Source organism: Benincasa hispida, chromosome 12 (assembly GCF_027475165.1).
Source record: "Benincasa hispida cultivar pf3 chromosome 12, pf3_genome.v1.1, whole genome shotgun sequence".
NCBI classification, from domain to species: domain Eukaryota; kingdom Viridiplantae; phylum Streptophyta; class Magnoliopsida; order Cucurbitales; family Cucurbitaceae; genus Benincasa; species Benincasa hispida.
This window is the reverse complement of record NC_143489.1, coordinates 69,941,455-69,952,474: the sequence shown is the minus strand read 5'-3', so window position 1 is coordinate 69,952,474 and position 11,020 is coordinate 69,941,455. Positions and strand designations below refer to the sequence as shown.

Here is an 11,020-nt window from a genome sequence, read left to right as displayed (position 1 = left end):
CCTAGATTTTTCACCTTAGCCTCGGTATGCCCTAAGTTTTCCTTGGTCTCGATGCCTAATGCAAAGTGAACCATGTGGATTTTGCTGTCTCTTTCTTATTTTTTTGTTTCTTCAATTGATTCTTTTTTTGACGTTGTCTTTTACGTGGTTGACTTTGAATATTAGATTGCCTCATATTTCCTTTTGAGAATTGGCCTCTTTACCAAAAGCGTAGGTCTCCTTGGTTGAACCCCTTGAATCTTCCTTGAGTAGGTCTTACCTCATCAAATTTCCTGGAATCCGAGCCGAGTCACAGTCCATTTTTCTCACACTCTGCAATTTATTGGATTTTGGCTCTGCCTCTTCCTTAAGGGAATGAGGTTGACCCAAGCGTGCAGTGCCTGAGAGGTTTCTTTGCGCTTTTAAAAGTCCCTTGATTTGAGTTAGGTTTTGATTTAAATATGTAACATCCCGAATTTTTGTTCGTAGTATAATTTCAGTACTTTGTATTCAATAACATTTTTGAAAATTTAATTGGATTACTAAGATTTAATTACTGATAAAGGAATGTTTCAATTTAACTCGCTAACCAGAGAGAAATTGTGAAAAAGTTGGACTTTTATGTCACCCAAATCTTAATTTGGAATTAATGTGGAGAATTAATTTCAAAATTTGAAGGGAAAGGATTAGTTTTGAGATTTATGGGTTTTGAGACTCATGGGAGGAAAAGGATTTGACAATACAAAATAAGATAAATAGAATAAAATAAAATAAAGATTTATGGGTTTTTTTTTTATTTTTTTCTTCTCTCTTCACCCCCTCCCCCTTGCTTTTTCTTCGCGCCGCCTCAGTCGCTCACCGTTCAATAGCCGCCCTCATTTACGCTGTCGCTTAATCCGCTTGGTTCCATTGCAAATCTAGTCGCGTCGACCTCCTTGTGCCTCAGTCAGCGCTGCCCAGATTGAAAGACAATCGTCCGTTGAAGCCCCGCGCCTCCTCGCGTTTCCGTTCGCGAGCACCAGCCCGAGCCGCCATCCTTCGTTCGCTATTGTGCCACCCAGCCGAGGGCGCCGCCTCGTTCGCCAGCCACACCACACCAGATCCGCCTCCCACTCGCGAAGCCGAGTCGCCCAGCCGCAGAACTCTGTGCGTCGATCTCCCTAGCTGGTCGCCCCGCCTCTACCGCCATCGATTGTTGCTGGTTCTGTGGGTGGGTAAGTTGTTTGGCATATTGGTTAACTCTTTTGGTTAACCGCTTGATTTTGGTTTGGATTTTTAATTTACTCATTATGGCTGGATTCTAGATTTGGAGATTTGAAGGTTTTGAGATACTGTCCGACGGGGTTGAAGGTTTTTTTGGTGTGTCATAAGTCGTTTTCCAGCAGATTTGAAGTTGTTTCGAAGGATTTTAGTGAGTACGAAGGTTTTGAAACCCTTTTTGGTTGATTGTTATTGCTGGAATTTGGTTATATGATTTTTAATTGTGACTTATGCATAGGTTGGAGTCTATTGGTGAATTAATAAAGCGGATTTGGATTTAGCTTAATTTTTGGGTAAGTCGTTTTGGTAAGTTTGGAATGATTGGTTGGTTGGACTTGGGCTTAAAAGTTAAGAGTGATTTTGATTCGTGTTCTATGATCTAATTTAAGGTTTGTGGGGAGCTAGCCAGGAGTTTCTTCGCTTGAACTAATTTTGGGCTGAATTAGAGGTAAATAATCTTACTACTGGAACTGCCCATGGGCCATGCACTAGATGTATGATATTATGACAGAATGATAGCATGACTGACTGATAGCTTGGAAAATACAAGCTATTGCTGCTTTTTGCTTAGAATTATGAAGGTTGATAAGCAAAATATGCGTCAATAATGCTAAGGATTCATGTGGAAAAATGAGTTTGCGTCAATCAACACTGAAAATCCTTGCTAACCTTATATAATGCGTTATTTTGCGTCAAAATATCTATTTTGTAGTTGTCACAGGAATCAAGAGCATACGTTGACCTTTATGAAGACATGTTCGTCGCACGAAATTCCGCAACTACAAAGTGATAACCATGATAGAAGTATGATTGCAAAGAGTAGGTAGAATGCGTTGATCCTTCATGAGGAACGAATATGAACGCATGCCTCGAGATTTCTGAAATCGTACAACAAATATTCTGACGTGCTTCCTGATCATTGACTATGATGCAACGCTGACATTCTTACCTACCACACCAGTGATGGTGGCTAATCAGAGCAGGATTACCAATGTTATCGGCGTTTGAGCTCTATAAATAGAGCTTTTGAGCCCAAATTAAAAGCATCCGGGAATCCTTCATTGGGCAGATTCCTGCAGTCACAGACGAGAGCATCAACAAGAAATTCTCTGAGAGTTTTTCACTTCTACAACCCTTTCCGATTGACGATCGGAGCTTCATCGGAATAGAGCTCGAAAGAGATTACTCCACTGCCCATCCATGGTACCACTGACAGCCTTAACACACATCTGATGGAAGCAATAGATTGCCAACATCGAGCCCTCCACCTCTCACCTTACCTCTGTATTATATTACATTTTAGCTTAAGACATTAATACATTTTGTAATCAATGCATCTCTTTAGTTCCTTCAACGCCATTTTCATCATTTTCTTTCTTTATCATCTTTTACTTCCATCGCAGTGAGTTAAGTGTAGATTGCAAGAGTTATCGCATGCTCAATCATGCGACATGGAGATATGAAGCATGTAACAAACCACCGAGAGGTGTGCGTTGCGTGAGTATAGTGAGTCAATCCTCTTTGCTTAGTGCGAGGCTATCGCAATGCTTGTCTATGAGTTAAGTAGCTACAACCAACTGCCCGTGAGGGTAAGTAGTATAATTCACTAAGCAAAGTAAGTGGTGTTCCTTGAGATAGGAATAATCTTATGCTTAACGCAACCATACGTTATAGAGATACAAGCATGTGGTTGACCATCGAAAGGTGTGCGATGCATTAGTGTGGCGAGCTGGGATTACTCTTGCGACCAAACTTAATGATTTGGTGAATTTCCCCTCAACTCTACTCCTCCATGCATCTCATTACGCGTTAACAGTTGCCACATCTCTACCAATTCTCATAGTCAAACTTCAATTGCTCAGCCTATTTAGCTAGAAGTAGGAGTAGCGCATAACAATCAACTTTTTTCTTTTTATATTTTTATTCACCGCCTCAAACACATTACTTCATAAGCATCACTTAGTGGCAAGTCCCCACGTTTGACCTTGGATTATCCCAAGAAACTTGTGATCTCGTTATACTTGGCGAGAAAGCAAGAAAACTTGTGACAGGATGCATGGTCATCGCATACATTATTGACGCACAATTCACATTCTTCTCATCAATGCATGACCATCAACACATGACAATTAAAAGAATAGTTCACACCCAACAAGTTTTTGGCATCGTTGCTGGGGACTTAGCATCTAATGGTTTGTTTAAGTTTTGTGTTTTCGCAGGCACCCTTTTGATCTTAGGCGCATAGCAGCTTGTAAGACTAAGTTGCAAACAATATTTGAGTAAAGGTGCTACACCCGAATTCAATATTGACCCTGAGATCGAAAGGTTATTTGTCGCATGAGCTAGAAGTAGTCTTAGGACCGTGGTAGCCATCATGCGACCAATGAATGCTAGAAGCTCTGATGGTTGGAACAACGAGTTCATTGACCTAAGCAGGCGATTTCGATCCCCTTCATGGAAGAGTCCTTGTGGTGACTTTACTCCAATTCCTCTAGGGACGTCTTTTACTCTATCTTTACTTTGCTTTCTTAGTTAGTTGATTTATTTTATTATTGTTGTTTTGGACGTGGTATTGCGATCACTTCTTCTTGGTGCGATAGTAATTTCCTCTCGGTGTGTTGTTTCAAAAGAAGAATTATCTCCCTTATTCAACGCATAACTATTTCCTCTACATGAACTCTAAGTTATTGATGCAATCGACACTGTGCTCGCATTTTTCTTTTCTTGTTATCTTTCATGCGTTATTCTTTTGAAATTCCCTTTTGCTTGCTTGCCTTATTTTGCGTTGATAAATTAGCATCCATGATGATATTTGTGTAAATTCAATAAATTCACTAACTAAACATCGCATGGCTCACCTTACTAAATAGCTTCTTCAAAGCTTGACAGTCTTAAGTTTTATTATGTGCAAATCTCTACTCAAACCTCTTTTAACGCATCTCTGAACAATTTTGTCTTTAGCTTTTTGGCAAGGACCCTGCCACTCTCTAATTTTGGGGGTGGGAGCGGTCCGAGTAAATGCAATCAATAAACATTGTGATAATCCTTCAAAAAACCCATAATAAAAACTCCACTATTAACGCAAAGGGAAAACCCAAGCTGATAAGAGTTAAGTTGTAAAAGGTACCTACCCATAGTTGGATACTTCGCATGACACCCATGCAAGTAAGCCAAAATGAAAGTAGGTGATCAGAATCAATACATAGTAAAACCTCTTCTGTTTAGCATAAGCTAAATTTAGCTAAGATAAGAGTTGAGTTAAATATGATGCACAATCGAAGTTGGATGCCCACGTGACACTCGTGGGGGTAAGCCAAAATGAAGAGCATAACAAGGTTCAACGCCTCAATCTAATAATTAATCACAAAGACTTGAATCATTTTGAACGATTACATTGTAAAAAGCTATAAGAAAGGTGTCTGGGGTGAGTAAAAAGTTTTGAGTAAAGGCTTGCTAGAATTAAACTTGGAAAATATTTTTGAGAAGAAGTGGCTAAGTTTGAGGAGAGTGCTACTACCCAGGTTAGAAGTGCAAGTGAATTATATTCTAAGAAGCTGATCAACGCAAATGAGGAGTCAGAGGGCAAGTTTTGAGTTTTCTTAGTATAAGACATGCTTGAGGACAAACATGATTCTAAATTTGAGGGAGTGATAGCTTGTAGAAATACAAGTTATTGTTGTCTTTTACTTAGAATTATGAGGGTTAATAAACAAAATATGCATTAATAGTGCTAAGGATTCATGTAGAAAAATGAGCTTGTGTCAATCAACACTGAAAATCCCCGCTAACCCTATATCATGTATTGTTTTGCGTCAAAATGTCTATTTTTGTAGTTGTCGCAATAATCGAGAGCATGTGTTGACCTTCATAAAGACACGTTTGTCGCATGAAATACTGCAACTATAGAGTGATAACCATGATAGAAGTATGATCGAAAACAATAGGTAGAATGCATCGATCCTTCATGAGGAACGAATATGAACTCATGCCTCGGGATTTTTGAAGTCGTACAACAGATATTCTAACGTACTTCCTGATTGTTAACCATGATTCAGCATTGACATTCTCACCTACGACATGAGTGATGGTGGCTAACAAAGCGGGATTACCAATACTATTGACATTTGAGCTCTATAAATAGAGCTTTGGAGCCCAAATTCAAAGCATCTGGGATTCCTGCCTTGGGAAGATTTCTGTGGTCACAGATAAGAGCATCAGCAAGAAATTCTCTGAGATTTCTTCACTTTCAATCCTTTTCGAAAAAACGGTCGGAGCTTCACCGGAGATAGAGCTCGAGAGAGATTACTCCACTGCTCATCCATGGCACCACCGGCAACCTTGACACACATCTGATGGAAGCAAGAGATTGTCGAGCCCTCCACCTTTCATCTTACCTTTGTATTGTATTACATTTTGGCTTAAGACATTAATACATTTTGCAATCAATGCATCTCTTCAGTTTCTTCAACGCCATTTTCATCATATTCTTCATCTTTATCATATTTTACTTCCATCGCAATGAATTAAGTGTAGATTGCAATAGTTATCACATACTCAATCATGTGGCATGGAGATATGAAGCATGTAGCAAACCCCCGAGAGGTGTGCGTTGTGCAAGTATAGTGAGTAAATGCTCTTTGCTTAGTGTAAGGCTATCGCAATGCTTGCCTGTAAGTTGAGTAGCTATAACTAACTGCCCAAGAGGGTAAGTAATATAATTCACTAAGCAAAGTAAGTAGTGTTCCTTGAGATATGAATAATCTTGTGTTCAACGCAACCATGCGTTATAGAGATACAAGCATGTGGTTGATCACCGAAAGGTGTGCGATGCATTAGTGTGGCGAGCTGGGATTAATCTTGCGACCAAACTTAATGATTTGGTGAATTTTCCTTCAGCTCTACTCCTCCATGAATCTCATTATGCGTTAACAGTTGTCGCATCTCTACCAATTCTCATAGTCAAACTTCAATTGCTCAGCCTATTTAGCTAGAAGTAGAAGTAGCGCATAGCAATCAATTTTTTTTTCTTTTTATGATTTTATTCACCACCTCAAACACATTACTTCACAAGCATCACTTAGTTGCAAGTCCCCATGTTCGATCTCAGATCATCCCAAGAAACTTGTGATCTCGTTATATTTAGTGAGAGAGCAAGAAAACTTGTGACAGAACGCATGGTCATTGCATACACTATTGACGCATAATGCACATTATTCTCATCAATGCATGACCATCAACACATGACAATTAAAAGAATTATTCATACCCAACACTGACCTGTAGTATAATCGATGTATGTTTTTATATGAGGATTTGAAAGATTAGATGCGCATATAGACACTTGAATGCTAGCATGAGAAGATATTTTATTCCATGAGATTTATTTGATCTGAGGATGTTGAATTGTACGTATATGTATGTTTTAGAACCATATTATGATACTTGTGATGTTGAGATCGTGATAATGTCCTCACTAATTAGTTAGATGCCCACTAGAGGTTGTGTGTTCTTTGGGATTCACTAGAGGTGGTGTTTTCCTTTTGGATCCACCAGAGGTTGTGTGTTCTTCGAGATTCACTAGAGGTGGTGGTTTCCTGGGGGATCCACCAGAGATCGTGTTTCCTCCGGGATTCACTAGAGGTGGTACTTTCCTTCAGGATTCACCAGAGGTTGTGTTTCCTTTGGGATTCACTAGAGGTGGTGTCTCCTTCGGGCTTCATCAGAGGTTGTGGGTCCTACAGGACTTACTAAAGGTAGTGGGTATACTTAACTATAGTAAGATGAAATGCAGTAATTCATGTATGTGTCCCATGAGGATTAAAGAAGTTTATATGTTCTACCAGAGGTAGGCATCTAGAGGACATAAATGTCTAGCCTGACCCCAGTAGTGGGGTTACTTACTGAGTATTTTATACTCGCCCTTTTTCATGTTCATGTTTCAGGTAAAGGCAAGGACGCATTGGCGAATGACAAGAAGAATCCTTGAACGAGCCACTGGGGACCAGTTTTAAGCTTTCGCTCATGTTTTAAGATTTCCTTTATGTTCTTATTCATTTTCAGTTTTGGTATTTAGAACTTACTATTGAGATTTGTTTCCAGATTTATTTATTTTCGTTTATGACTTTTTGGTACCCTATCATTTGAATTTATTATTTAGGATTAATGAGAATCTTTTAGCTATCTTATTTATTTAGCATTTATTTTACTATGAAAAGGACGTCGTTTTAACTTCAATGCATGCATGCGTTTAGTAACGGCCTAGCTTAAGTCCTAGGAGGTCGGGTCGTTACAAAAGCCCTCGCTCATTCTTCAAAAATTCCGGATCTTGCCTTCGCTTCTTTCTCGGGAGACTGAGGTCGAGGCGAGCTATAGAAAAGGTTGTTATTCTCTTATTGACTCGTCTCTTTCTTTGCTTAAATGGCGTGTTCTTAAGATCTTCTTGCAGATGTCACTCTTCTCCCAATAGACGATGCGAACTGTTGATGGCAAAATTTGGCCAAGGAAACTTACCTGACTTTCACGTACCTTCAATGGTGAATTTATATTTAGGAGAAGAAATTACCTGCAATACAGTGTTAAAAAAAAATGGAAAAAAAAAAAAAAAGAAGTAACACACCTGTATAGTGCTTGCCACAGACACTCTAAAGCTTAAGTCGGTACTTTGCACAAATGTTAGGTCAAGTAGTTTTTAGGAGGAGATGAGCTTACCTTTCATGGGGCTACCATGCTCTATTTGTAGTTGAGTCCTAAAGGTCTTCTTTATCCCAACTGGAGAATGAACTCTATTTCCTTTTCCTACTTTGAAACCAGACACACAGGGCCTGGGATCAGGCTATTTTGATCTTCCAACGAAGAGGGATGATCCAAATCGACCTCATTATGAGGGATTCTGTGGCCTCGGCCTCGGCCTCTGGGGCCGAGGCGGGCCTTCTGCTGTCAACGCCCACATTGGTCTCGACCTCAACCTTCGAGGTCTAGGCAAGCCAAGCGGGCTTTTTTTAGCCCAATTTATTTATTTATTTATTTTTGTCTATTGTAACTCTCCTACACCTGCTCCTCCACCAATCTCAGATCCGTTTCTTGGGCTAGGTAACTTTCTTGGTTTGATTTTATCATCTTAACCTTTACTGGTCCCCACCCATAACACTTTGAAATTTATGAGAGACATGTTTTTAATTAATAGGTTTTAAGCCTGATTTCTCCTTGTCTAGTTGATTTATGAATTTCAAAACGTTACAGTTATACCTATAAGTTTTAAGTTTGATTTCAGTTTGGTTTGTTGGGTTTTAGAATGTTACAATTTTACTCTTTTTTTTTTTTTTTCCATTTAGAATTTCATTTGGTTCTTACTTTTCAGTGTTTTATAATGTTACATCTGAATTTTCAATAATGTCTACTCTAGTCTTTGTCGTTAACTAACGGTTAGTTATATTTTTTATATAAAAAATACTATGAAGTGATTTTTTTTTTAAACCGTGATAAAAATCAGTGAAAACTAAGTAATTACAATTATTTTAAATTATTTAATAAATATGAACATTGACTACATAAAATGAGTAATTATACAAATTGATGTTAAAGTGTACATTAGAAACCTAAGGACCAAATGAAAGTAAGGTCATGTTTAAACTAGGGTAAAAGTAATAAATAAACAGTAATATGAAAAGTGAGCCCCAATAAATTACCTTTGTAGTTTTTTACCTTTTGTTTCGTATGTGTTCTGACATGTAGGGCCCATTTCCTAATCTGTAATAAAAAATGAAAATTGGTTGACAAGCGGAAGGTACGTTACCATACAAATATGAAAACCCTAGAGAATTGGAATTAGAAACTCTTTGGGATGAGAACCCCTAATTCTCAATCACTAAAACCCCCTAAATCAACTCGATTTCAACCCTAAGGATTGGGTAAGACATGGATTACCTTAAGATCAAATATCTTGAGACAAATAATGAATTATTTTATCCAAAATTCAAACACTCTACAAAATAGGACGATCAATCTCACTTGAATGTTCTTGGCATGCAACTCAACACGTGAATTGCAAAATTCAAGGAACACTCCTAGCTAAACTTGAAAGCACAAAGACTAAAACTTAATTCATTGTAAAACTCATCAAACAACCTAAAGGCAAGACTTTAATACTCTCACCCAAAAAAAAAAAAAAAAAAAAATCTAATGCCACATCATGGTTGATAGCAAAATTACAAAAATACCCTACTTAAAATGTCATAAAAAGTATAAAATTAGAAAATTCTTAAATTACATTGAAATTATTATTTAAAAAAAAAAACAAAATAGGAAAATACTTAAATTACATCAAAATTATTTTAAAAAAACATAAATAATAATTTAATCCCCTGGACCGTTCATATTATTGGGTTTGATGCCCTAAAGTCTAGTGTCCTTAGTTTGTAAACAGTTTGTATGAACGCTTGTATTGTTAATATATGATATTTACTTCACTTCTTGTATTTTTGCTCAGTTGCATGTTTTATTTACTTTTACCACAAACTAATAAACATATAATCACTGGTTATCTGTATGTAACTCAAGCATGTATGTGGTGACATACAAGTGGATTACAAGTCAAGATGTGAAGTAAATATCATATATTAACAATACAAGCGTCGATAAACCTCGAAAGGGGGCATTTGTTGAAGGATAAAATTTTGGACCAATCACAAGTCACCACGTCGTTTGCTAAATTAATGACGGATTTCTAAATCATAAAATTTGGGTCCAATTAGAAGTTGACACATGTCTCGAATTGAGTTGAAGACAAGTTTCGATGACGTCACACGGTTGAATCAGATGAGATTAAATTGGCCCAATTTGATATTATTATTTGGGTTTAAAGTCCAAACTTTTTTTTTTTAAAAAAAAAAAAACAAAAAAAACAAGTTTAATTGGGTCCAAATTTCAGATCAAGCCCAAAACCAACTAATTAGGCTCAAGGACCAATAGACCAACCAAGCCCACGAAGCCCGCCTAAGAACTCTATAAATATAGAAGTTCTCTTTCATTTGTGGGGCAGCATTTTCTACATTCAGAGAGCTCAGAGAGAATTCATCAACCAGCCTGACATCCATCCATGAGAGAGAATCAAAGGATAAGTATTAGAGATCGAACCATATCGCATCAAATCAACTTCACCATCAACACCAGCTCAAGTTCCTAGCCACTAAATACGTTTCTCCGAAAATCTTGTGTGAACAAGTGTATTTGGTATTTATTTGAGTTTTCTGGTTTTACGAATTTAAAAACGTTTTTGAGATTGTTAACTTTTTTAAATGGTTTTTTTTTTCTCGTGCATTTTTTTTTTAAATGGTTTTCTTGTTTTACACTTTATTTCCAAATCAATTCTGATTTTTCAATTTAACAACTACATCTAAGGGGTTGTTTTGGGCTTCAATTACACTTAAACGGTTAAAACCACTCATTGCTACAATAAATAATATTTTGTAATCCCTAAATAGTCATATTCAACATTATTTCAAAACCTAATTTGCTATAGTATTTATTATTATTTACTACCGTTTTACTATTTTACATTCATCATTATTTTTTGCTACAATGTTTACTATTTTCTTCTCGTACTAAAATAGCCTACGCTTCAAACACATACTATTATTATCCAAACTAAAATAATTTACACTCAAAACATAATCTATTATAACCTAACTATAATAATTATTTACTGTAATAATTAACTCAGTGCTTCAAATACCCTTAAGTTTAAGATTTTTTTTTTCTTTTTCATTTTTTTAAAATTAATAAT

The 11,020-nt window shown here is 37.0% G+C and overlaps 1 long non-coding RNA gene across 2 annotated transcripts; it reads left to right on the top strand.

Annotated features, from left to right (window-relative positions):
• Window positions 1-732: 732 nt before the first annotated feature.
• LOC120092469 (uncharacterized) lies at window positions 733-2,593 on the top strand. Of its 2 annotated transcripts, none has more exons than XR_016525038.1 (5): window positions 733-1,193; window positions 1,284-1,394; window positions 1,478-1,532; window positions 1,629-1,687; window positions 1,952-2,593. It is a non-coding gene; the product is annotated as an uncharacterized LOC120092469 (long non-coding RNA). The 2 variants fall into 2 exon arrangements; XR_005486043.2 differs by having other exon boundaries at window positions 752-1,193; window positions 1,284-1,390.
• The last annotated feature ends 8,427 nt before the right edge of the window (window positions 2,594-11,020 follow it).